The 27,523-nt window shown below is 43.4% G+C and overlaps 1 protein-coding gene across 3 annotated transcripts in view; it reads left to right on the forward strand.

Moving 5' to 3' along the window:
* crfb4 (cytokine receptor family member b4) overlaps positions 1 to 26,849 on the forward strand; it is a 98,585-nt gene extending 71,736 nt beyond the window's left edge. For all 3 annotated transcript variants that reach the window (XM_079882221.1, XM_079882222.1, XM_079882223.1), the window contains exon 8: positions 26,837 to 26,849. The gene's annotated coding sequence lies outside the window, so the exon portion shown is untranslated. The remainder of the gene's footprint in view (positions 1 to 26,836) is intronic.
* The last annotated feature ends 674 nt before the right edge of the window (positions 26,850 to 27,523 follow it).

The following is a 27,523-nucleotide window of genomic DNA, read 5'->3' on the forward strand; positions in this document are numbered from 1 at the left end:
CCGAGCCGGATGGTGCGGATGAACCAGCGCGACGGCCTCAGGAGCCCAAACCAGGCTCCGAGAAACCGCCGCAACGAGCCCACCCGCACCACCGGCGTACCCCTCGGAGGGGCAGCGAGGTGGAAGGCAGGGACACGGCTCCGGTGGCATTGTAGCGGCCGAGAGCGGGGTCAGGGTGTGTACTTGGACAACACCTACCTGCTTCCACCGGGGGACAGACGGCAGAGAAGACCCGAGAGTGTTCTGCTGCGGGCTGTCGCCTGGCGAGGGAAGGGGAGGAGACGAGGAGCGAGTCCCAAGGGCGGCTGCTGGTCTCCATGCCTTCCCGCCCAGCGGCAGACAGGAGTGACGTGACCGAGGTGGCGCCACTGCTATCTGAGAGCTGGGAAGAGGGGACTGAGAGTGGCGAGACCCGAGGGTGGCGCACACTGACGTCCCACTCTCGAGCGGGAGAGACTGCATGTTCGGCAGTCTCAACCGTGAATGACCCAGAGGAGGAAGAAACTGCTCTTTTAACCTGTTAAGCTGCAACCCCACTTTTGAAAAATCCCCAGAAATGGCATACCCAAACTGAAACAGATACAGTTCATGAACCCTTTGTACTAAAAGCACAAGTATGATCTCATTTGAAAGCTGACACCTGGCAGTTTATTTTAAATGTAGAATTAATTATTGTCATAATGACAAAAATTGTTATAAATAGCTTCAAAATTTTGTAAAGTTATTAGAAATTAATTTTTATGAAACATCCTCATGAAAATAAAATTGAAGTTGGCACTGTAGCAATCTAGAAATGCACTACAGCTAAAGCCACATGTCTAAACATTTTATGTTTAAAATCTGAAGATAATAAGTCCAAAACTCTGTATTTAGTTAAATGTTTTTCAAGACCATGTCAATGACTTTATTTTGATTTGACGCTAAAATGCTTCTGATGTTTATTGTTATCTTCTAACCATCTATCCAGTATATTGTCTCTATTGTTTTGTGGTGCAAACGATCCCCATTCAGTCTCAGTCTCCCCCTGCACACATTCACACCTCTCCAGCCTGGTTATGGCTCTAAATATGCATTTCTTTTGTCTGCATTATAGCTACTAACGACTGGCTATTCACAGGCTATTCATAGGGTTTCAGTCCCTAATTTCTTTTCTCAAAGTTCACTTCACCTTTAAAACTGTATCAAATGCATTTCTTGAATAAGGAAACATTTCAGAAAGCATTCAAAAAGTCATAAAAGTATAACTTTTAGGTTGCAGGTGCACCTAGGGCTAGCTAGCATGTTAGCTTAGCACACCATCAATACACGACAATTTATGAGATTAAAACCATGTTTGTGCTTCAAACTTACTTTATAACACTTTATAAGTGTTTTAAATAATCTTCTGTGATCTAATTTGGCTTCAGATAAAAAATCTGACAGAAAATATACTATTGTATGGTATTCTGCACAATGACAGTCTATATAGATTAGCATTACATTATAAATATAATCTTTTATTATGGAAATACCTGGCATGGCTTGAAAAACACAGGTAACTCAAATATCATTGCAATCATGTTTATTGTCTTCAAAAAGTCTGTATCTGCATGTAACAGCGCGATATCTGTAGCTTTGTGTGTATCAGTGACGTCCTGGAATGTCACATGATCATGGCTCTTCTTCATGTTCCATATATGGACTATTATTGTGCATAATAGCGCCCTCAGGCTATTGGTATGAATTGAAAACACAGTATCAGAGATTCTAAGCATTTATAATGATTACATTGACGCATTTGGGTATAAATTCAATAAATATTATTCCTGTCTATAGAAATCTGATGTAAATCTATGAGAATCTATCAATATTTCTCCAAATCTGCACATTTTTGAGCTAAAGCCCTGAGGGACGTTGTTTTGTGTATCGCTGTCATGACGACAGCACGGGAGTTTTTTATGAATGAAAGCGGCTGACGCGCATAATTCATATTAAAGGTATCGACTCATTTTTTCATTTCATAACTCCTGACACAAATTAAGAAATAACTGTCGCTATAAGTTTCTCAGAATACAATAGTGGTCAAATACTGAAACTTGAGTCTTATATCTTTTTAATGATGTATAGTTTGTCAAGGTATAACATTAAATCTGATAGTAACTTTGAACTATATATAAAAAAAACCGCTTCAGTGCGCCCGCGCACTGGCAACGGTTAACAGGTTAATGAGGTTTTGGGTACCACCGACCGGCTGGTCGGCGGCGGAACATAAACAAGAAAATTCAACAAAGGATTCTCCACCCGGCCCTCCTCCGGGGGAAGGAGTGGTGATGACACACACTCCTGAAGAGCAGACGTCACATACTCTGGGTCGCTCCTCTCAGGGTCGTTTCCCTTCCTTTTGCTGGGGGGAAACGAACTCCGAGTGGGCTGGTTTTAAGGCGCTTCTGGACCACCAGTGTGGACATTGTCTGACCGAAGGCCAGCGCTGTGACTAATCACGGTCAGTCATAAAGCGCAGCTCTACTCCGAGTCAGAACTACCCACGTGCACTGAATGTGCAGGGGTAGTGAGAGAGGAAAAACTTCTGCAGATTTAAGCATGTTTGGCTTGCCATATTGGCACCAAAATGCTTCCATACTGCCAAAATTTTTCACACCCATCAAGGCACTTTAGAACAGCCCAGGAAAGTGTGGCTGTCAAGTCTGAATCTTCAGCATGAGAACACACCATTATAGTAGGAACTCAGCATCATTTTCAGAGTATAACAGCCCTCTCTCTGATGTAGCGATCGACATCTGCCCTCCCCTGGGGCCCCGAATGAAATGCTTGGTCCCTCATGAGAAAGACCAGAATCCCATCCGAAAGCCTCAACGGCACACGGCACGCTGAGCGGCTCAAGCCTTTACGAGAAAGGGGAGACGAACAACGTGCCGACGTGGTCATGCACTCATGAGAGAACATGAACCACCCACGAACGCAGTCTCAACACACTGATTAGGCATGTGAAACAGTGATCGTGGCCGTCAACCAGGCATGCAAGACAGTGAACGTGGCCATCGTCTCGATGACACACGGCACGCTGGCGCTCAAGCCTTCAGGCAAGGCGAACAACGCGCCGACGTGGTCATGCTCTCATAAGAAAGCATAAACCACCCACGAACACAGTCTCAGCATGTTTGCGATGCGCTAGAGGAGTGGGAAGCTCGTGAGGGTCTTTCACCTGGCGAGACGTTCCGCACTGTAACCCCCAGATCACCAATGCTATTAGCCAAAGTAGTCCTCTTTTTTTGAAAAGGAACTAGATGGGGAATAAGCAAAGGGACTCAACCTCGTAGAGGTACACGAGTCTCGATCGCGCATCTAGAGCGCCGAATGACGCGCGCTGGGTTGCCGTGACAACCCGCGCTGTCAGCCAGCGCTCGACGGCACACGGCACGCTGAGCGGCTCGAGCCTTTTTAAAAAAAGGGGAGACGAACAACGTGCCGACGTGGTCATGCACTCCTGAGAGAACATGAACCACCCACGAAGGTAGTCTCACACACTGATTAGGCATGTGAAACAACGAACGTGGCCGTCAAATGAGGACAGGAAACAATCACATCCAGAAACACACGAGTGAAACATCATCCTGAAAAGGACGCGATCTTCACTCGTGTTGCTCTTTCAGGAAGAAATTACTCTCTTTATTGTGCTGAAGCACACAGGGACCCAACGCGGCGACACAGCGGGGAAACTGCAAGCCCGCTGTGCGCACTCAACCGTTTACCAGCTGTAAAAACAGCTTTTGAATTAACAGCGTGTAGATGCAGCCGGCAGACAGGAAATCGCGCGGTCGCTGAAACGCCGTCTCACCAACACATAGAGATCCCTTCCCGAAACAGCAGACTCGTAGAGCGTAATATAAATACAATCTTAAAGCTCATTCACTCAGAGAGGACACAATCGGTCGGCTCCGAAGCTAAAAGCGTTTGTGTATGCGCTTGCTTCCGCCTTTATACCCGCACTGGTAGGCGGGCCGCGGAATGCAAATCTTGCATGCCAATGTTCATTGGCTCGTTTTAATTCACTCGAAGGCAATTGGTCTCCCTAGTGTGATCCCAATTCGTCAGGGGAACTCCCCCGACGAGGCGTCGGAGTTCCCTGCTGATGAAAGGGAACACAGAGTTACATGATTCTTCATAATAATAAGCATTTCACTTTTTTATTATACCATAAAACTTAGTTATAGCGGTCTTCCGTATAAGGACCATGAAATACAACATTTCAAAATATATTGGCAAGGGTAATTTTTGATCACACATGGTCATGGATAATATCGAGTGTCTCGGTGTATGTGTGTGCGGAGTCATTCGCAGTTCATTCAAAGTTCGAACCACGTGGTGAACTTTTGTCCTCCCCCCCTCAGGGGAGTTTGTATGTATGTGCGTATCTTCTTGAATTGATGACATTAACACCAGGGTACATGGTCGAACATCTGTTAACAATGTTGTCTTGTTTTGAGGCGTCGAGCGATAGGGGAAATGTCAGCGGGGTCTCCGCCAGAGTGGCGTCTTGCTGGTCATGTGTCTTAGTATAGTGTTAAAACAGGATGCTTCTTTGTTTACCCAGGGAGAACCGATCTGTGTTCTCTGATCAGAAATCAATGATTTACACAAATGGGGTGGGGGTAGACGCCATTTGCTCTGAATGGCGCAGTCCAAGAGAATAGAGGGTGTTTGTGAATGAGGATTCCAGTAATTGAATCAAGTCCCAGAGACAAAAAGGGGTTTGATCAAGGGAAGGATTTAAGTAATTTAATGCATGCAGACCTGATCATCTGCTTTGCGTTACAACTATGTTTTGTCAAAAATAAAGTCATCAACTAAGATGTTATTATGGTGTTTGTTCCAATGTAGGCTATATTCAAACTAATGAATCCTTAACTTTGAAATACTTATGATAAAATGTATACTTTAGTTTTTACAAAGAAAGATTACACTGGAAATATTGTTACAATTTTAATTGTTGTTGTAATTGTATAACCTTTTTAATAAAATAGCAAAAAATATATATAAGAATAGATGTAAACACAATCTTAAAATGTCAATATAAGCCTTCTCTTTAAATAATTTTTATTGTGTTTTATTAGTGACACATTTGGGTAGAGAAAATATTCCAAATTTGAAAATACAGTATGAGAATTAACTGCACAATTACTAGAAATGTTTACCTTGGATATTATACAATTTGCAAGCACAATTTGTGGGGAAAAAACAACAACTGTGTTTCCAACTGTGAACCAATTATATATATTATATATATATATAGTGGGGGAAATAAGTATTGAACACGTCACCATTTTTCTCAGTAAATATATTTCCAAAGGTGCTATTGACATGACATTTTCACCAGATGTTGATAACAACCCAAGGAATCAGTACATACAAAGAAACCAAAACAAATAGGCTCAGAAATGAAGTTATGTGTAATAATGTGAAATGACACAGGGAAAAAGTATTGAACACATGAAGAAAGGGAGGTGCAAAAAGGCATGGAAAGCCAAGACAACAGCTTAAAACTATTAGTAATTAAAAAGCAATCCAGCCCCCTGTCCGTGCAAATTAATAACAGCTGGTTCAGTCCCAACGGATGGCCTACAAAAACGTCTCATTGCCAAGGTGTCACACAAGACACATCTCATGATGGGTAAAAGCAAAGAGCTGTCTCAAGACCTTTGCAACCTAATTGTTCCAACACATAATGATGGCATTGGTTATAGGCGCCATTCTAAGCTTCTGAATGGTCCAGTGAGCACTTTTGGGGCCATAATACGGAAGTGGAAAGACAATCATTTCACCATAAATTTGCTTCGACCAGGTGCTCCTCGCAAGATTTCTGACAGAGGAGTGAAAAGAATAATCAGAAGAGTTGTCCAAGAGCCAATACCAAGGTGTATGGCGTTTTTAGGGTAATGTGCAGTGCCGTTTCTCCTCCAAACATGGTGTGTATTATGGCATCCAAACAATTCAATTTTGCTCTCATGTGACCACACTAAATTCTCCCAGTATTTCCCTGGCTTTTCCAAATGTTGTGCAGCAAACTTTAAACGAGCTTCAACATGCTTTTTTTCTTCAGTAATGGAGGTTTGCGTGGTGAGCGTGCATACAGGCCATGGAGGTGGAGTGCATTACCACCAGCTCTCTCTCTATATGTTTAAATGACTGAAATTACCCTGTGATCAAACCCCCTCTGGTCTGAGACCTAATCAAATCACTGGCATCCTAATCCACAAACACCTCTATTGTCTCAAGATTCTTCCTTGCAGGACGCGCAGACCCAACGGCGCCGACAAATGGTGTAAATCAGTGACTGCCTATCTGAAAACCAAGATCTCTTACTGCTGAATCAACAAGAACCTCAGGTTTATGGCTCGGCGAACATCCGCTGACCAATAAGAGCAATCTCGAGAGAACCCCCCAGGGATTCTCTCGGACATTGATTTACATTTAGACACTAATCTAACACGTCAGAAAACAACCAGACTCTGTTCAACCAGATGCGCTAGCTGATAATCTCATCAAAACCAGTAAAGCGCACACACATAGCCTCTCAACCCGCGCTCGAGGACAAAAGTTCAACGCGCCAGGCATGAACTCTCGAACTGTGTCAGCACACACACACACACACACAGAAAACACACGCAGATCCTACCACGTGTGAATCAAAATCATCTTGTGAAATGTTTAAAATATATTTTCGTGATGTATGCATGATCCCTTGTCCTAAATATTATGCCTATATAGCTTTATTGATTTGTAATCCATTTGATGTGATTATAATCGCGAAAAATCATGTATCTGTGTGTAACTAGGTCATAGAATTGCCATTCATGGTATCGTCTTGCTCCGTAAATCCCAACGGTGTCGAATCTTTAACACAGAATATCAGAGGATGCATTCTCTTATTAATACCAGTGTTATTAATGTTAGGAACGAATTTATCTTTTCGATACTTAGTCGGAAGGGGCGTATCGACCCTCGAAACGTCAGGAGGTGGACCCGACCCGCCGTTAAGGACCATTGGCTCACATACGTGAGAGGGCGTGAGTTGGGCCCCTTTAAAATATCATGCTTTCCTCCTCTCAAACGCAGTCTGCCAGAGAGAGAAAGAAGACCACGCCTCCTTCCTTCAAGGAAACCTTCGCTCGCTTTTATTTTCATTTTCTTCCAAGTTTTATTTTCTTAAAACTACTTTACTTCAGTTGATAGTCTTCTTCAACCAACAAACGAAACCAACTTAAAAGCTAAGATCATCTTGCTAAGTTTTCGCTCGCTTCAAGTCGCCATAGCAACCAGACGCTGTAGCAACCCGCTCCGGTGACCACGTGATCCAGGCGCTTTGTCTACACCGACTCGACGCACACACACAAAAAGGCCGAGCTTCAAACAGAGTAACGTAGACCTTAAATTTGCAATCTGAAGTGCTGTTTAAAGTGTCTAAAATTACTGTGCCTATTGGGGTTTTGTTGTGAATGACTGAACTGTTTCTACCTATCTCTAAATTCTTTCACTCACACTTACACACTCTTTTACACACACACCTACACATACACACACACATGCACACACACATACCCACGTGTTCCTAGACAGAAACACACGACCACGTGCTGCTATAGGTGTGCTCCTACACACACACACATAGATATTATATAGAGACTAGATGCCCTATTGGCCGCTGGGCACTGAGAAATGCGGCCGCCATCTTAAACCGGTCGTACTCCTGGTTTCGTTGCGTGGCAGCAGTTAAGATGCTAGAGCACTGTGGAGCATTTTCCAGTTCTAAATCGGCGGACCATCGCAAATAGGGCCCGGGGGATTACTTTTAACATTACCGTTCTATTGGTTGTATTTTGTGAATAGACTATTACCAGATAATTGAGAGGAGCAAGGATCTTTGATATTAATGTACTGAAATCGTAGCCAGCTAACGTTAGCTAGGCTTTGTTTACTGCACCTGCCGGTGTTCTCCCGACATGGAGAGGTGTGGAAAAAAGTAATAATTACAAGAGTTTCTCGGTTATTTTAGTCCCGTCCATCTCAGTAATCATGACGGACAATGTCAGTAAAGATTACGGCGACTTTTACCTTCTGTAAAAAGGTCCGGGAAAATTACCTCAGGTAACTTTTATATTAATAGACCCTCTGTAAATCAAGTAATTTTGTGTTTAAAAGTAGTTTCCTGTGGTTGAAAATACATTCAGTTGCGTTCTAGACACTATGAGAAGTCTCCCCCAAATTTTCTCTCCCTCCCTCAACTCAAGTGTTTTTCCACACACCATTCAGATCAAAAAGTTCGAAAGCACTTGTTAGAGGCACGAAACATACTTTTAGCGTTAGGTAAGTTTACCAACACAATCCAATCTGAAGTTAATTCATACATAGTTCGACCGGACATAACTGCTAATATTGTTATGTCCGGTCGAACAATGTATGAATTCACTTTAGATTTCATATATATATATATATATATATATATATATATATATATATATGAAATCTAAAGTATATATATCTGTATATAGAATCTGAAGTATATATATATATATATATATATATATATATATATATATATATATATATATACTTCAGATTTTGATATAAATAGATAAAAATAGGTTATTTGTGTTTGCGCACGTGATATCAGGAAGCAATGTAATACACACGTTTCTTCAACTTATTAAAATATCTTACTTTACTGCAACTATCTGTTTCTGCTTCTTTGTCATATTTATAGTGTGTGATTTATAAAATACCTTATATCCTACATCACATATTTTGATTTTGGACATCTGGTCACTTAATCTCTTATATCAGAATATGATATTACTGTCAAGCCTACTATTAATATTAAAATACGCCGAACTATGTGTCCTATATCATAGCTACATGAATGACCTTTGCAGCAAAAAAATCCGTGTGAAAATCAGTTAGGTATTCAGTGAGGTATGATTAATTAAATGCGCTGACAGCTCATTGCACCTGCTATACAGATTACACTGAGTGGAGCGGGTGACCGGTCTAAGATGGCGGCCCCACGGCTCGTCAGCGCCAATAGGCAGTAGCGGTCGATAGGGCGTCTATCTATATGATGTCTATGCACACACACACACACCTCTCCTTACCACGCTATCATTGTACACACACACAAAGCCATTCTTAAAATTCCCTCTTATTCTCTCTTTCTCATCTCTCTCTCTCTCTTATATTCTCCCTTTTTCTTCCTCTGCGTTAACCTTTGCTTCTTAAGTTTATTTTGTTGTATTCCTTATTGCGATCGTATATTGTTTTTGTTTATGCATATTTACTCCTGTGTGATTTAAGATAGTATCTGTAACCGTTAGCTCGTTTAAATAAACTTTGTTAAATCATTTAAATTGAGTTTGCCTGTTGTGTTTCAATTCTGAGTCCCTGAGTAGTGCAGATCTTTACCTCTTAAGCTCTACGGTCGATTTTACTATTGAAAGAAATCTCAAATTGTCTAAAACACGAAGATAATTATTTTCTTTGTGGCCACAGGAAAGTGTTATCTATCGGTGTTAAAGACGCTAGATTTCTGTTCAGAAATTGTACATTCTGTGTGCTGGACGTACAGTTTGTACAATAAATGAACATTCTTCAACTTCTACCTAAAAATTCCCCCTAATTGAACATAGTCTACCCGCCTATATCAATGAGTACTACAAGTAATTGTGTAATCACTGATATAAGCCGAGGTTTTTGACCTACTTCCTATTTGGGAATCATTTAATTCACGTAAGCAACATATGCATATTCACATTAACGCTAATTTGAGCTAATTAATTCCCTAACATAAGTCATTGTTGTTACACAATTTAATTCACAATTGAATTCATATCTTGCTACTCAGTCAGAATCTCATTAACCTGGATGAGTCTCTGGATGAGTCACAATAATCATATGGCTATGTGATATTTTAGGCCTATTGGCAGACATCCATTTAAAATGTAGGCAATGGCATATAAAGAACCTTTTTTCCATATCCACTTAAGTTTCTCAGCCTTCACTCTAGTAACATTTGTGTGGTCCAGGTAGCTTTGCATAAAAAAATGGTTATCATTCGCAAGGCTACTTTTACTTGAGTAAAGAAGTTAAATCAGTACTTCTACTTTTACCAGAGTATTTTTAACACAAGTATCTGTACTTCTACTTGAGTACGGGAAGTGAGTACTTTTGCCATCTCTGTTATATTCATGTACATTTCTGTCTACAATATATTCATTGCACACTATAATCTTTGCACTTAAACCCGGATGATATGACTCGTTTAACATGATTAACCCAGTTATTTTTTAATTATTAAGCATTGTTTAATTTGTACCATATTTACTCGTAGCCTATTAAGGTTTTATGTGTTGCATAGACCAGCCTTGCGGTTCTCAAAGTCGGTTCCACAAACTAATTGGCTATATATCATAAAATTGTGCTGAATCATTGAAAAAGTGCATATTTATATATGGGGACCATATTTATATATGGCTGCTGCTGGGGCTGTGCAGGAGGGGCAGGAGCCACGGGAGGACGCCCTCGGTGGCGAGCAGACTGAGGAACCTGTGCCGATGGCTGGGTGGAGGCAGCAGCGGGCTGTGGGGGCAGGATGTGCTTTATCGCCTCAGTCTGCTTCTGAGCGGATGAGAACTGTTGGACGAAGTCCTCAACCGCACCGCCGAAGAGGCCGGCCTGGGATATGGGGGTGTCGAGGAATCGGGTTCGCTCGGCTTCCCACATTTCTGCCAGGTTCAGCCAGAGGTGTCGCTCCTGGACCACATTAGTGGCCATCACCTGACCTAGGGAGCGTGCAGTCACTTTTTTGTCGCCCGGAGAGCGAGGTCAGTGGCGGCACGCAGCTCATCGAAGAGCCCTGGGTCAGTCCTACCCTTGTGCATGTCCCTGAGCATCTGGTCCTGGTAGACCTGCAGAGTGGCCATGGCATGCAGTGAGGCGGCTGCCTGTCCTGCGGCTCTGTAGGACTTCGTCACGGAGTTAAGCATGCAAAATCCGCAGACCCAGACATTTCCATTGCCATTGGCTCGTTTTCTAAATCTCGAAGGTGATAGGCTTTCTATGCAAAACCCCCATTTCGTCGTCTCTGACGTAACTCGTAGTGACCACGAAAGGGAACTCATACTTCCACTGGCCATTAAAATGTGTGAAATTATGCACGGCATAGAGGCAGCAAGTAAACTGATGTACTCGTTACATCATAAGAAGAATGGCGTCTACGCTAATGTTAGTCTCTCTGTTTATCCCAAAGTTTATCGTAGTCGGGCCGTATCCAGATCAGATGGAGGACCTGCACCTAGAAACGACCACAATGCATCCCTGAAGTGTCAGAAGAGGTTGTGTCATCTAGACTCTCCCCTGAGAAGGCCATCGGCACTGATCCTCAACAAACTCGTCTCCATACCGGCGTGATGACTCCGATCTTCAACCAGACGGAACTGGATAATATTCAGATTGTTCCAATCCAGTCTGACATCTGATCTATAATGCTGCCTGCATCATAACCATACACTGTTCATTCATTGGTCGGAGGAGAACTGAGCGACTGAGCCTGGTTTCTCCCAAAGTTTTTTTCTCCATTCTGCCACTGATGGAGTTTTGGTTCCTGCCACTGTCGCCCTTTTCCACCTTTGTTGCCATTGGCTTTTGGCTTGCTTAGTTGGGGACATTAAATTTAACATTTAATTTAATATTCAACAATAATATTGATCTGCCTGCATTGACAGTATTATACAAGAACTGAACTGAGCTGGACGATGACATTACTTTTTTCCAGAGCGGCTATAAATGAACTAAATTATAATTATAATAAACTTCCTGTTGATCTGCGCATGCGTCGCGTCTGAGCGCGTTGTTTGTGTGTGGAGCTCCATTGATTTGATTTATAATCCAAGATTTTTCTCTTTAAACTCACTTACAACGAACATTTTCTACTTTTCCTCATTGAGAAGCACTGCTGCTCAAACCTCATAGTTACAACGCGGACTGTTGAGCAGACGCGTCTCAAGCCAATTTGTGATCCAACACCGGTTTTCACCTGTGGGTCACGGCTGAGCGCGTCTTCTTTACACTCACTTACAAACGAACATTTTCTCGCCTATCGTGCATCTACATTACACCCGTACCACTAAAAAGACGGATTATATCCAAGACTTCAGTCATAAATTAGTATTAACCCTCTGGGGTCTGAGCTGTTTTCTGGGCCCTGGAGGTGTTCTGACATAGTCTGACATTTGTGCTTATTTCTGTTACTTGTGACATTTTCATGGCTAAAGTCTGATTACACTGTATTCAGCACAAACTCTGCTACAATAATATATCAGCAGCAAGTATATAAAAGTTTGTAGTTTTGAGATAATAACATTTATGCGTGGTTTGTGAAAAAACAAAAAATAATTGTCACTGAAATAAGCTCATGAAACCCCTACTGATTATTTCTTCATAAGACTTTTGAAAATTGTATGACGTAGCCTAGAATATTTGCTTCAAAACTATGTGAAAATCACCCTGACTGCTCATTCAGAGAAGACAATATATTGATTTAAAAATTTTACGACGTGTTTTGTGTGAAAAAGCCTTATGCGGGAGCTCATTAATATGTAAGCTTTTCTCACCTGAGAAAGACAAAGAACCTCCCCTAACGGCCCTATTAGGAGCTATCAGGCCCTATCATTCTGAGCAACCTTGCACAAAGAATGAGGAGATTTAAAAAAGAATGGCTTTTTGATTGTTTTTAATTTATTTACAACACAACATAATCCAAAGATACACAAATGACAAAAAAAAAAACACATTATTTAACACACTGAACTAAAGACAGAGACTTGAACTGTCACACACCTTTGTGCCATTCCTGAAACATAGTACATACCTTTCATTTCCATGGTGTTTGATTTTTCACTTTAGCATGTTCATGTATGGAGACTTATGTGAATGTTGAAGTCAGCAGGACTTATCAGTGGCATCCTGTTCCTCTAAAAACAACAACAACAAAACAGCTGTGAACATGCTGATATCAAGAGAAACTATGCTGCACAATTTGGGGAATACATTTTAGATTTTTCAGGTTAAAATAGCTTTTTAAAATGTACAGAATCATCATAGCTGTCCATCGTTTCCGATGATGACGCTTGCTTCGGGGTTAGGGAGGGGATCAACAACATTGCCGTTGGTGCCACTTCTCGTGGGCGTTGAGGCCGATCCTTGAGCCGCACACTCGTCCGCAGGTGGAGCAGGGGAAACCAAAGGACAGAGGAGCCCCAGCTGCCCTCTGGTGTCTTTGTCTGCGTCTCTCGGCTCTCCGCTGTTGGTCTTTGTTGTGGATTTGTGAAACTACTCGGGCACAGGTAGCCTGCCAGGCTGATCTGTCCTGTGCCAGAGCTTCAAGCTGCATGGGGTTGATGTTGGAATGCTTTAAAAGTCCCTTGGTGTAGTCCTTATAGCGCTTCTTTTGTCCACCAGCTACTCGTTTGGCGCCTTGTAGTTGGCCATAGAGGACTTGGCGAGGCAAGCGGTGGTCCGGCATACGGATGGTATGCCCTATCCATCGTAGGTGTTTCTTAGCCACAGCGGCTTCCATGCAGATAGAATTGGTACTCTGTAGGATTTCCGCATGTTGGACTCGGTCCATCCAGGAGAGGCCGAGGATCTTCTGGAGGCAGCGGATGTGGAAGGATTGCAAGAGTGGGATGTGTCGGCTGTATGGAGTCCATGTTTCCGCCCCATAAAGCAGGGTGGAGACACACACAGCATTATAAACAGCAACCTTGGTGCTGACCCTCAGATTTCGGTTTTCAAAAACCCTACTACAAAGGCGACCGAATGATGAAGAGGCTTTTTTGATACGGGTGTGTATTTCCATATCAAGGGAGCAGCAAGAGGACAGAGTTGAACCAAGGTAGGTGAACTGATCTACATTTTTAAGTGGAATGCCGTTTATATGGAAGCTGGGGGGTGAAGAGGTTTGAGAGAAGATTTGGGAAATAACTTCAGTTTTTTTAATGTTAACCTGAAGACCAAAGGATTGGTAGAGACTGGTTATTGTGTTGAGGGCATGCTGCATGGATTCAGGACTATGTGCTAGAATCGTGCAGTCATCAGCATATTGTAGTTCAGCTATGCAGCAGGATTTGGTCTTTGTGTAGGCCTGCAACCTCTGGATGTTAAAGAGGCTTCCATCAAGGCGGTATTCAAGAAGAACACCATCCTTGTGTCCTAAAGCACAATGAAAAAGGTGAGTGACGGCAGAGAGAAGGAGGTTGAAAAGGACTGGAGCCAAGACACAGCCCTGCTTCACCCCAACATTTACATTAAAGAACTCTGACTGAAGTTCTCCTGTGGTGACTCTGGCTTGCATCCCATTGTGCAGCTGCTGTAGAATGGTGAGGAACTTGGGTGGTACCCCAAGTTTGGAAAGTTGTTTCCAGAGCATCTCACGGTTGATAGTGTCAAATGCATTACTGAGGTCAATGAAGGCTATGTGGAGGTCTGTGCGCTGCTCTCTGCTTTTTTCTAGCAACTGCCTTAAGACAAAAATCATGTCAGTGGTGGATATAGTCTTCCGGAAGCCACATTGCGTTTCCGGAAGTGCAGCTTCTGAGATGTACTTAACTAGCCTATTGAGCATGATTTTTGCCAGAACTTTCCCTGCGATGGAGAGGAGGGAGATTCCACGGCTGTTGCCGCACACGGCTCTGTCCCCTTTTTGTTTATAGATGACCACAATATCGGCATCCTTCCAGTCTTGTGGGAGGGTCTCACATTCCCAGATGTGACAGATGAGGAGGTGCAGGCGGCGTGTAAGGAGGTACCCTCCATGTTTGAAGACCTCTGCCGGAATGCCATCAGGTCCAGCACTTTTATTGTTTTTAAGACTCGCAATGGCTTGGCGTGTCTCCAGGAACTGAGGGGGATTGTTGAGGTGTGTGACTAGTGATAAGTCGGGGATGTTATCCAGGATAGAAATGTCAACAGGGTTATTGAGGTTGAGGAGAGTCTCAAAATGGTTTGCCCAGCGGGTAAGGATCTCATGGCGGTCCTTGAGGAGAGTCGAGCCATCAGCTGAACGAACTGGAGCAATCGCTCTCTTCCTGGGGCCGTAGAGAGTTTTGATGGCATCATAGAAGCCCTGCGAGTTGTTGCAGTCTGCCATGCGCTGTATCTCTTCTGCCTTCTTCACCCACCAAGTGTCCTCCATGATCCGGAGGCAAGGTTATAATCGTTAACGAAAACTAACGAAAAAACGAAAACTAGGTGGGAAAAAATATTGTCGTTAACTGAAATAAAAATAAAAACGAGGCATTACAAAAAAAACGATAACTAACTAAAACTGTAATGTGTGTTTGGCAAAACTAACTAAAATAAAATAAAATTATAGAGTAAATGTCCTTAGTTTTCGTCTTTGTCAAGGTATTTCATTTTTTAACGCTTTTTAAAACACGCAGCGTATTCGTTCAGCTGCATTTCCTTTCCCTGCTCTCCCTCCGTCTCTGTCACTCATGCGTCTCTCACATGTGCGCGCGCACACATTCACACACACACACACACACACACACATACACAGCCCCTCCCCTCCGTGCACACCGCGTCTCCATGAGAACGAGTGTTCGTTCGACGTTGAAAGCAAGTTCGCTAAAGGTTAGTATCTCTATCTCGTGAACACCTTACAATCACACATTAAAAAGTATTTTGGTATCAAAATATTTTAAATTCTGAATATAATTTTGTCAGTGTGTTAATGTCGACCCGAGAAGCGATTGCGTTTTTTTTAGAAAGTTAACTGGTCGCAAGTTTAAGGTAAAATGCACTTTTTGGTTGTGGTTGTCGATGTCAAAACACTATATAAGCTTTGATTCAAATATTAAATAATATTATATAATTTTTTTACTTTTACACTTAATATTTGCTGCTTCAATCCAGATGAGTAGGCTATTGACTGTAGGGAAAGTGGGGTGAGTTGTGCCAGTTTTTACTCAAAGTGACTTAAAGTGAGGCCATGGCAGTAATTCCTTCAACTTAACGATGTACATATATTTCAGGATGTGGTGCATCCCTGAGAACAATAACTTTGGATCTGAAATAAATTGTTTCAGAAATATAGCTTTTGGGGAAAAAATGGTCTCATGGCACAACTTGCCCCTGGTGCGGGGGAAGTTGTGCCTTTAGGGGAATACATTGGGGTAAATTGTGCCAGTGATTTCTGAAGTAAAACAGAACATTTTAATGTTATGAACTGTAATGCTATATGAAAGCAAGACAAATTCAATACAAAATTACTCATTTAAGGTTTATTTAGATATTGTCACCCTGGAATACCATAGCATGCGTTTTTCCTACTATGGTCAATTGCATAGGGATTTTGTATTGAACATAACTCTGGATCACAGTGTCATAGAGACAAGGGGGCGGGCTCATTTTACTCAGACGACCAATCAGTCTCTCAGGATCATTGTGAAGCTATCAAGCTACGCCCTAGCAACCATTTAGAGCACCATAGCAACACAATATATGATATTTGTGACTCATTTCAGGCAAAAAGGCTTTGCCAATAGATGCCTGTTGACATAGCGCTGTCTGTCAATTATGTAACATATAAGAATAAAGTGACTAGGCTAATTTCTAAACTTACTATTGTGACATAGGCCACTTAAAAACTGAATAAAACTTCTCTTTAATAATATAGTGCAAACTCAAAACTGAAATCAGTGTTAGCTAAATTAAACAAATAGCAGGCAGGCCTAAGTCAAACAATGATGAGGCATGCCCATCTCCTCACTTCTCAAGATTATCCCCTGTGAGTATGTAGGTCTAGGTGGTCTGGATCTGGCACAACTTAACCCAGGCCCTTTGGCACAAATCACCCCAGACCCACAAGTTTGAAAAACTAGCATGATCCAGCAGTTAAGAGCTAACATCATGCTAACTGTATAGACTCATTGTGTAGCCTACTAAAGCACTAAAACATGTGTGAAATGTTTTCAAACTTGTCTATAATTGTTCAGACACTACAATCAAAAAACCTTAATCATAGAAATTTTACTTTGAAAGGGAAAAATCAGTTTTTTTGCACTAAAATGTGCTTAACTCTCATGCCACGTGTCTCTCTTCTTTGGAGGATGAGTAAAAGTGATTGCTTTTCAAAATTATATGGTCACATGACCAATTTCTTCTATGGTTTTCCAGAAACAAGGGGTGGAACTACTCCCCCCCCCCCTGGCACAAATCACCCCACTCTCCCCATTGGGTAAATTTAGTATAGGGTGTGAAAATTGTACAGCTGTGGTATTTGTATAGGGTGTGAATTCTGTATAGAAGATGTGTAGATTTTTGGTACAGCGTGTGGATTTTGTAAGAGGTAAAGGAATTTCAATGGGGTATGAATTTTTTTCTAAAATTGTATTATGTTTTTATTATTACACAATACTTTTTCTGACTTTTTTGAATCTTGCCCCTGACAAATAACCCAAATTACAAAAAAAAGACTGAAACTAACACTAAAACTAATAAAAACTAAACTAAAACTAAGCATTTTCAAAAAATAAAAACTAAACTAAACTAGCAAACCCACTTTAAAAACTAATTAAAACTAAACTGAATTTGAAAACAAAAAGTCAAAACGAAATAGAAATAAAAACTAATGAAAAATGCAAAACTATAATAACCCTGTCCGGAGGGCACGCTGGGTTGCAGATCTCGCTGCATTAAAGGTGGCTTTCAAGGTAGGAGATCCAGGGCAGGACAGGAGAGCTTTATGGGCATCATGTTTTATTTTGAGGAGTGTCTGTATCTCAGCCGAATTGCTGTCAAACCAGTCCTGGTGATGTTTCCTCGACTGGCCCAATGCCTCTGAAGCTGCACTGTGGATGGCTTGGCGCAGCGTTGGCCAATCGGCTGATTCCTCCGGGATCTTTTTGAGGTTATCAGCGAGGAGCTGTCGAAGGAGGTCTCGTGAGGTGGGGCTACTGAGTGCTGAGCAGTTGATTTTTTGTTTTGGAGCTGTCCTCTGACCACGGGGGCTAATACTCATGAGGAGTTTGGATCTGACCATGCGGTGGTCAGTCCAACACTCTGCTCCGCGCATGACTCGAGTGGAGAGGACATCTTTCCGGTCATTTTGACGGACTATTACGTAGTCGAGGAGGTGCCAATGTTTTGAGCGTGGGTGCTGCCAGGTGGTTTTGAATCTGTTCTTCATCTGAAATATGGTGTTGGTGATGACCAGTTGGTGTTCTGCACAGAGAGAAAGGAGCCGGAGGGCGTTGTCGTTCATCTTCCCAACTCCGTGCCGGCCAATTACCTTATCCCATACCAGGTGCTCTATGCCCACTCTGGCATTAAAATCTCCCATGAGGATGAGTTTGTCTGTGGCTGGTGTTTTTCTTATGGCAGAGTCGAGGGCAAGGTAAAAGTCCTCTTTGATGTTAGACTCGGCAGCAAGCGTTGGTGCATAGGCACTAATGAGGGTGGCAAAGCATCCTTTTGCAAGGGGGATGCGCCAGGTCATCAGCCTCTCATTGATGCCGACAGGGGATTCAGGGATAAGCTGCAGCAGTTTGGACTTCACTGCAAAACCAACTCCATGGGTCCGGCGAGTGCCTTCGGGGACCCCTTTCCAGAAGAAAGTGTACCCTGCACCAACCTCCGTCAGGGAGTCCTCTCCATGAAGTCTGGTCTCACTGAGGGCTGCAACGTCGATGTTGTACCTTGCTAGCTCTAAGGCCACAAGTGCTGTTCTACGATGAGGCTTGTCAGGTGTCTCAGCCAGGTCCAACAAGGTGCGGACATTCCATGAAGCAATACTCAGGTGTCTATTTCTTTCTTTCGTTTTTCGACCGCATGGTGGGATGCTCCGACGGTTGCGGTATACCGCCCGGAGTGTATGTACAGAATACACACACACACACACACACACACACATATATATATATATATTAGCCTACTTTTACCATGCTGTGTTTTATTATAGAATATAAAAACATCCTCGTGTCGAACATGTATACAAGCACTGAAAGGTTGCCTACCAGTTCACATTTCATGTTTCTGTCTATATATAGGCCTACATGTAGGCTACATATATGACATTAGGCTTAGTTCATGCTTTTACTCCAAACTAATTTCATAACATACATTTTAATCTGGCACGACCAGTTTAACATGTCTTACCTTAAAAATCGTCTCATCTTCAAATCGCGTTCTTCTGAGGTAAATCCGAGGTAAATTCAAGGTAAACAGCACAGCACAGCACAGCTTACATTCGTCCAAACTCGATGAAAGCAGAGAAGAGTAAGTTACGAAGTCTCTGCTTCTTTGTTTTGAGGTGATGAGGGCGTTTACAGGTCTGCGTTTCTCCGCATGGATCATTTGCATGTCAATCGCTCGTGCGCGCGTGGGTGTGGTCACATTATAGTTAATTAGGACGCGTTTGAGAAACTGTACATGCCGCTGCTTTCGTATGGATTACTTAAAAATATAATATTTGTTTTTTATATAATTTACATACTTTAAAAATAGAGATTCCAAGCGTTGTATAGACATGCGTTTTAAGTCTGTGTGACAAACATTCGCTGAGTAACAGGTCATTTTCTGTCGCGTTTCAGAAGGAGTTTCACATTGAGAGAGACGGCAGAACGCGCATCATGTTTATTTTCTTTGTTTTACGGAAAACACAACATTTTGTTATTATTATGAGTGTACACAAATAAAAGAAGACATTTAACAGCTTTGAATGATGTACAACACAAGTATGTAAAATCAAAATCAACAGAGTATTTTGCACTGATAAAAAAAAAAACGAGCAGATCACGCCGGCGTGATTGCCGACCTCAGGGGGTTAATATTGATAGCATCCCTGGTAGCATCGTTGGTAACTTACTGTCCATCTGTTAAAATGGCGAATATATCAGATGTATGTTGTCTACCTTTTGGTGCAGGTGAGGACACATTCGAGCTGCACGCGGTGCAGTCTGAGCTGGAACCTGTAGAGAAGCAGATCCGCGACCTTTTAGAGAAACAAGCCGAGCTGAGAGACCGGCGTTTAGCTCTTGAAGCAGCACGCGCTGATGCGTCGATGAGAGACCGGCGTTTAGCTCTTGAAACATCACGCGCCGATGCACACAAATCAGTGACTAACATTAGTAATCCGCTGACCCCGACCTCGTCTACTCCGTGCGTTTCTCAGCATTGGTCCCGAGCGCCCAGGTCACGATCAGCCATGGTTTCATTCACTCCGGCTCCGACACGCCACCACGAAGCCTGGGTGGTTCCTCAGCGGAAGACGCGGGCCAGGACCAGAGCAAGAATCTCTCCGCCCCTCCCGGTTTTCGAGATCTCCACCCAGAACCGCTTCTCCCCTCTTAGCGAAACGGAACACAATGCTGTGATCATTGGCGATTCCATCGTCCGGCACGTCCACGCTACGTTAGGTAAAAGTAAGGTGCGCAGTCACTGCTTTCCTGGTGCTCGTGTTTTCGATATCGCTGCGCGGGTACCCAAGATCTTGAACGGTGACGAGCGTGTCGGAGCCGTCGTGTTGCACGCGGGAGTAAACGATATCAGGCTGTGGCAGACGGAGGTTCTGAAGAAAGACTTCAGGAGCCTGATCGAGACGGTACGCAGCACATCGCCTAAAACAACGATCATTGTGTCTGGACCGCTTCCCACGTACCGACAAGGGCATGAAAAGTTCAGTAGATTATTCGCGCTAAATGAATGGTTAATGTCATGGTGCAATGAGCAGAAACAGCTCTTTGTAAATAATTGGAATCTGTTTTGGGAACGTCCTAGGCTCTTCCGCGCTGATGGCTTACACCCAAGCAGAATCGGAGCAGATCTTCTGTCTGATAACATCTCCAAGATGTTAAATACCATTTTATTTGACTAGTAACCAAAAGTCCAAATTACAGTCTCTGCTGCACCAACTTAATTGATATAAATACTAGTGTACAACATTGCATAGAAACTGTGTCTATTCCTTCGTTTAGTGACATCAAATAATAAATCTACTGCAGGATCTAGGAAAAATTGAATTGTTATTAAAACAGAAAATCTCGCTATTAGTGAACAAAAACAATTTCTAAAGCTAGGTCTTCTAAACGTTAGATCACTCACACCTAAGGCAGTTATTGTAAATGAAATAGTCACAGATAATAGCATTGATGTACTTTGCCTTACTGAAACCTGGCTTAAACCAAATTATTATTTCGGTCTTAATGAGTCTACTCCATCAGGATACTGTTATAAGCATGAGCCCCGTCTGATTGGTAGTGGCGGCGGTGTTGCAACAATCTATAGAGATATTCTTAATGTTACCCAGAAAACAGGTGACAAGTTTAATTCGTTTGAAGTACTTGTACTAAATGTTACGCTCTCAGATGTAAGAAAAAAATCCCTATTATCTCTAGCTTTGGCTACAGTATATAGACCGCCAGGGCATTACGCTGATTTCCTAAAAGAGTTTGCAGACTTTCTCTCAGATCTATTGCTCAACGTCGATAAAGCATTAATTGTTGGAGATTTTAACATACACGTAGATAATTCAAATGATGCATTAGGGGCTGCGTTTACAGATTTATTAAACTCCTTTGGGGTCAAGCAAAACGTCACTGGTCCCACTCATCGTCTTAATCATACACTCGATTTAATTATATCATATGGAACCGATCCAACCGATATAGATATCATTCCACAAAGTGATGATGTCACTGATCATTACATGGTAACTTGCATATTACGTACTGCTGTAATATGTCATGCTGCGCCGCGTTATCGACCAGGCAGAACAATCCTTCCATCCACCATAGATAATTTCTCAAATTGCTTATCTGATCTGTCTCAGCTGCTGCCTGAACCCAAACAAATAGATGAACTAGAGAAACTAACTAGCACTATGAGCACCATTCTCTCCAGAACATTGGATATTGTTGCACCCATTAAATTAAAAAAGGTCAGAGAGAAAATTAAAGCACCATGGTACAACAATACTACGCATGTTCTAAAGAGAGAAACCCATAAATTAGAGTGTAAATGGAAACAAACTAATTTAGAGGTCTTTAGAACCGCGTGGAAAGACAGTATGTCACGTTATAAAAAGGCCCTAAAAGCGGCCAGGGCTGAGCACCTCCGCAAACTAATAGAAAACAACCAAAACAATCCAAGGTTTTTATTTAACACAGTGGCTAGACTAAAAAATAAACAAATGTCACCTGAACAAAATATCCCATTACAGTTTAGTAGTAATGATTTCATGAACTTCTTCACTGAGAAAATAGAAAGCATCAGAACCACAATTGTAAACGTTCAATCTTCAATCGTGCCTTATAATTCAGCCTCAATTATCACCCCGCAAGAACAATTACAGTGCTTTACAACTATAGAACAAAAAGAGTTAAATAAACTTATCACTTCATCTAAAACAACAACATGTTTATTAGATCCTATACCAACTAAACTACTGAAAGAAGTGTTACCTATAGTGGAAGAGCCTCTCCTCAATATTATTAACTCATCTCTATCTTTAGGTCATGTTCCAAGAACATTTAAATTGGCAGTTATAAAACCACTCATTAAGAAACCACAATTAGATCATAATAACCTAGCAAATTTTAGACGAATTTTTCAAATCTTCCATTTATGTCTAAAATATTAGAAAAAGTTGTGTCCGCTCAACTGGGCTCTTTCTTGCAAGAAAATGACATCTATAAAAAGTTTCAGTCTGGATTCAGGCCGCACCATAGCACTGAAACTGCGCTCGTTAAAATCACAAATGATTTACTTTTAGCTTCTGACCAAGGCTGTATCTCTACTAGTTTTACTTGATCTTAGTGCTGCGTTCGATACTTTAGATCACACAATACTCTTAGATCGACTACAAAATTATACTGGTGTTCAAGGACAAGCATTAAGCTGGTTCAGATCATACTTATCTGACCGCTACCATTTTGTCTATTTAAATGGAGAAAAATCGATCATAACTTCAGTAAACTATGGAGTGCCGCAGGGATCTGTGTTAGGCCCTCTATTATTCTCAATATTTATGATGCCACTTGGAAATATTATAAGGAAACATGGAATTAGTTTCCATTGTTATGCTGATGACACTCAAATATATATTTCATCACGGCCGGATGAAAACGCTAAATTATCCAAATTGACAGAGTGTGTTAAAGATATAAAAGATTGGATGACGCGTAATTTTCTTTTATTAAATCCAGACAAGACAGAGGTACTACTTATCGGTTAAAAAAAAACGCCCCACAAAACCTCTCACAATACAATTTTAACATAGTAGGATGTCCTGTTACTTTATCCTCTACACAACCTTGTGTATTTGTCACAGGCCGGGGCGGCCTTCCCTCCCCTTCTGAGCGTACCACCTCGAGGAGTTACCCAGAGACACAGACAGACCGGACAAGATAATCAGTATCAAAAACTGTATTTTATTGAATTAAAATGGCTAAATCCTAAACTAAAATCACAGGCTGATCCGCCTCTCCTTCTTCGTCAGGCTGCGTGGGAAGTTCGCACAGCGACTCCTCTTCGGCCGGAGGTAAGTGTTGAGACAGGCACTGGTAGAAAATTGACAACAAGGGAGGGGGTTACTCTTCTCACAGGACAGCATCAAGTATTTGAGTGTCACCTCTTTTTGGGACGGGGGGAGGATAGGGCAGGGGATCATCCGACGCAATGCATTAGTCAGTCGTAGATGGCAAACGGGAAGCTCTCTCGCTCTCTCCACGGGACACACCAGCCAGCTGGGGGTCTCCCTCCTTCCACAAGCCGGCGGCAGTTGAAATACAGCGACGGACAGTGACTTCCCCACAGAACAGTGATGGCAGCATTCAATGGCGAAGGGCAGTTTCTCTATGTTCACAGAACAACAGTGGTGAGTACAGGATTCAACAGTCAAACACTGAGTCTTCTTACCACAGGGCGGCAATGGCAGAATGCAGCGGCGGATATCAGGATCTCTTTCTCTGTTCATAGAACAACAATAGTGCGTACAGAATCCAACAGTTACACTGAGTCTTCTTACCACAGGGCGGCAATGGCAGAATGCAGCGGCGGATATCAGGATCTCTTTCTCTGTTCATAGAACAACAATAGTGCGTACAGAATCCAACAGTTACACTGAGTCTTCTTACCACAGGGCGGCAATGGCAGAATGCAGCGATCCTCTTCGGTGTGGACAGTTCAATAAACAGATAATGCTTCCTCTTCAGGTCACGGATTCAACAGCAATGCATGAATATTCAACAAATCCTCTTCAAATCAGACAGGATGGGGCTGCATTCCTGTACAGCATGCGCTAAACACACAGCAGTTAGTAAATTTCAATTTGACCTTCGAGACCCACGAGTATGCCAACTGGGGAACGAGCAGACATAAAATTACAGTTTCCACGCCAGTGCACAATTCAGTCACCTCAAATGATCACACGTGTTCACTTCAGATTAAGCACTGCAACTCACATCAACTCACAGTGAATAAGGTCTCCTCTCGTGGTCCCAGCCGACTCTCTCCGCTCAACTGTCAAAACTGTACATCCAGGGCTGTGTAGGTAGTTGGCTATGGACACACAATTGACATTAAAAGGCTTCAAACCAGATCTCACTGAACGCCGGGGCGGCTTCACCGAGCTATGGCAGATAGCGGGCACTACAGGCATTAACTTCCTAATAGGACCGGCAGATAACACTCATCTGTTCGATGAGATAACACAGTTCAACCACACCGCTGATCTCCAGCTCTTTCTTCTTTACATGCAGTCTTTCCCGTCCTGTACGATCTGCCCTCTCGTCTTATCATACCTCAGTTTTAATCAAGTCCGCTTTGCTTGTCTGCACCTCTCCTCTTCAAACTGCCGCTTCTCTCTTCTCAAGCCGCCATGCACACTGGACACCAGACCGCCGCACAACAGAGCATCTTTTCATAATGCCACTCTCCTCCGCTTCGGCCAAAGCCGAGCTCGCCAGCTGCCCGCTGCCTCCGTACTGCCCTTCCGCTTTCCCGCACTGCTCGGAACGCTGCACGCCGAACGTTGAAATAGCCACTTCATAATTCACTGCAGCTGTCGCTCATCAACACGGGCAGCCATGACAGGCCACCGGAACCGGCCTGGTGTCCCGCCGGAACTGTCTCCCCACGAGAACTCGTTCAGTTAATTATGGTTCCTAGTTGTCACTCCGTGACATATTCGTTTACAATACCAGTTAAAATGTTAAAGTAGTGCTAGTCATTTGTCCTGCATTAGTTATTGATTAGTTTTGCATGAATGAATTCAGTAGTTCTCTGGGAAGCATTAAAAAACAGTAGTTATTGATTAGTTAATAGTGAACTAAGACTTTCATCTGTGTGCTATTACTTCCGTAAGGGTTAATGGCCGACGAGGTGTCCATTGTCAGGTATTAATGGACGATGGCGAGGCGTGAACCGTCCGACGCGCAGCCGAATGGACTCCGCCGAAGTCCAATAATACCTGACAATGGACACCTCGAAGGGCTTTAACCCGCTTATACCATGGTCACTTGCCAAATAACACATTTTTAAAACATTAGTTTATATTTTAATTAGTTTTACAATCGAAATCTAAAGTTTTTACAAACAATAACTTGGTTTCCCTGGTTATGCCTGACAGTTTATTTACTAGGTGTCCTCTATCACTTTTTAATGGACACCCTGCAGCCAATGAGAATCGAGTATTCACCCAGACCATGGTATAATAATTCGTTAATCAGATTTTCTTTTTAGTTAATAGTAGTTATCTTACGAGAGTACTCTCGTGTTGCGTAAGTTTAGCTTACGCTACGGGAAAACTCCTTTTCTCGAGAATACTGAAGCAAAAAATGATCCTTAATTTTTAGAATGTAAATCACATTTGTTGCAGCAGGCAGACATAGGCGAGACAGCTCGCGCACCTATTGGCTGCTCTGCGGCAACTGCTGCAACCTATCAGTGCGTCTTGGCATGACTCCAGCGCCAATGGGGAGCCTTCCTGCGCTGTCGTCATGGCCCGCCAAAAGGGGTGTGGCTTCAGCCTATAAAAACCCCTCGCCCAGGTTGCACAAGTGATATCAGTCGCTGGATCTACGACAGAGAAGCAACGCCGTTGAACAGCATCTCAGCGGGACGAGCTCGAGTCAAGGACCCGGCTGTATATTCGCCGCCTTCACTCGCCATACCTGCTGCGCTATCCGGCACTCATATCCTTTCACTGCTCCGTGTGTGTTCGCCGCTGCGACACACACGTTCTCTCACTAAAACAGCAAAGGCATTTTTCAATGCCCATCTTGCCCTGCGGCTCGTGCCGAGCCGTTCTCAGCGACGGGGACCGCCATGAGTTGTGCGCTTCCTGCCTGGGAAAAGAAAATGCGGTATCAACGCTTCCTGCTGGGCCGCGCTGTAAAAAGCGCCGCTCACAAAGGCCACCAGAAGTCTCTGTGAAAGAGCACTCGTCGGCGGTGTCCCCGCGAGCCTCTTTCTCTGATTCCCCCGTCTCATTCCTGCGGCTAACGCTGTCTGACATGTCTGAGTCTGACCGCGCCACCTTCCTGGACGCCCCTGTTTCACCAGCTGGTCTCTTCGGTCCCTCGGTGAAGGGCTTCGTGGAGCGATACACAGAGGTGCAGAAAACGTCTCAGGCTATGAGACACTTTTTGCCGCGGCGTTCCAGTTCCGCAGCGGGTCGCGCTAAAAAGCAGCCTCCCGCTCGGAAAACAGCACCCCCACCGCTTCCTCCGCCCGCTTCACAACATCGCCAGGCTCGGGATGCACGTCAGCGCTCTACCAGCCGCCGCAGACCGCCTCCCGCCCGGGGACCTAGGCTAAAGCTCGCGCCGAGCTTTGAGCCTCCCAAGTCTTCCTAGCCCCCCTAGGAAGGCGCCGATGGTTAAGTCCCGCCGCGGCCGGACCGCCATCGAAATCACAAACACCGTTTTCACGGCGACCCACATACATCTCAAAAAGAGCATTATGTCTGGTCATTTTCCGGCTCTGGCTGAAGGTGTTTTAAATGTAGGACAGGTGCCAACTGCCCAGTGCCCACCCCTGCACAAAAACACTACCCTCTCTGTGTGTCACACTCATCCAGGGTCGAAAACATAAAGCTGGCTCAGGCCGCTTGACCGCTAAGTGTAGGAAAAGTCCCCACTTCCCAGTGTTCACCCCTACACACAAGCACTACCCATGCAGTGTCTCACACCACCACAGGGTCTATATCAGTCAAACCGGCTCATGGCGTTCATATTTTAAGTGTAGGAAATGTGCCCGCTGTACAGCGCCCACCCCTGCCTGTGAATATGACTGTATCTGCGCTACGCACACACATAACGCCTCAGCGTATGAACCCAGCTCGCGCTGGCAGTGTCTTGAGTGCAGATCATGTGTCTGGCTCTCAGCGCACACACTTTGTGGAAAGCTCGCCGCGCCGCGAGCCCACAGAGCTGTGCCTGTAATAAAGCATCTCCCCGTTTATATAGCCGGGGTG

Source organism: Squalius cephalus (assembly GCF_949319135.1).
Source record: "Squalius cephalus genome assembly, chromosome: 9".
NCBI lineage: Eukaryota > Metazoa > Chordata > Actinopteri > Cypriniformes > Leuciscidae > Squalius > Squalius cephalus.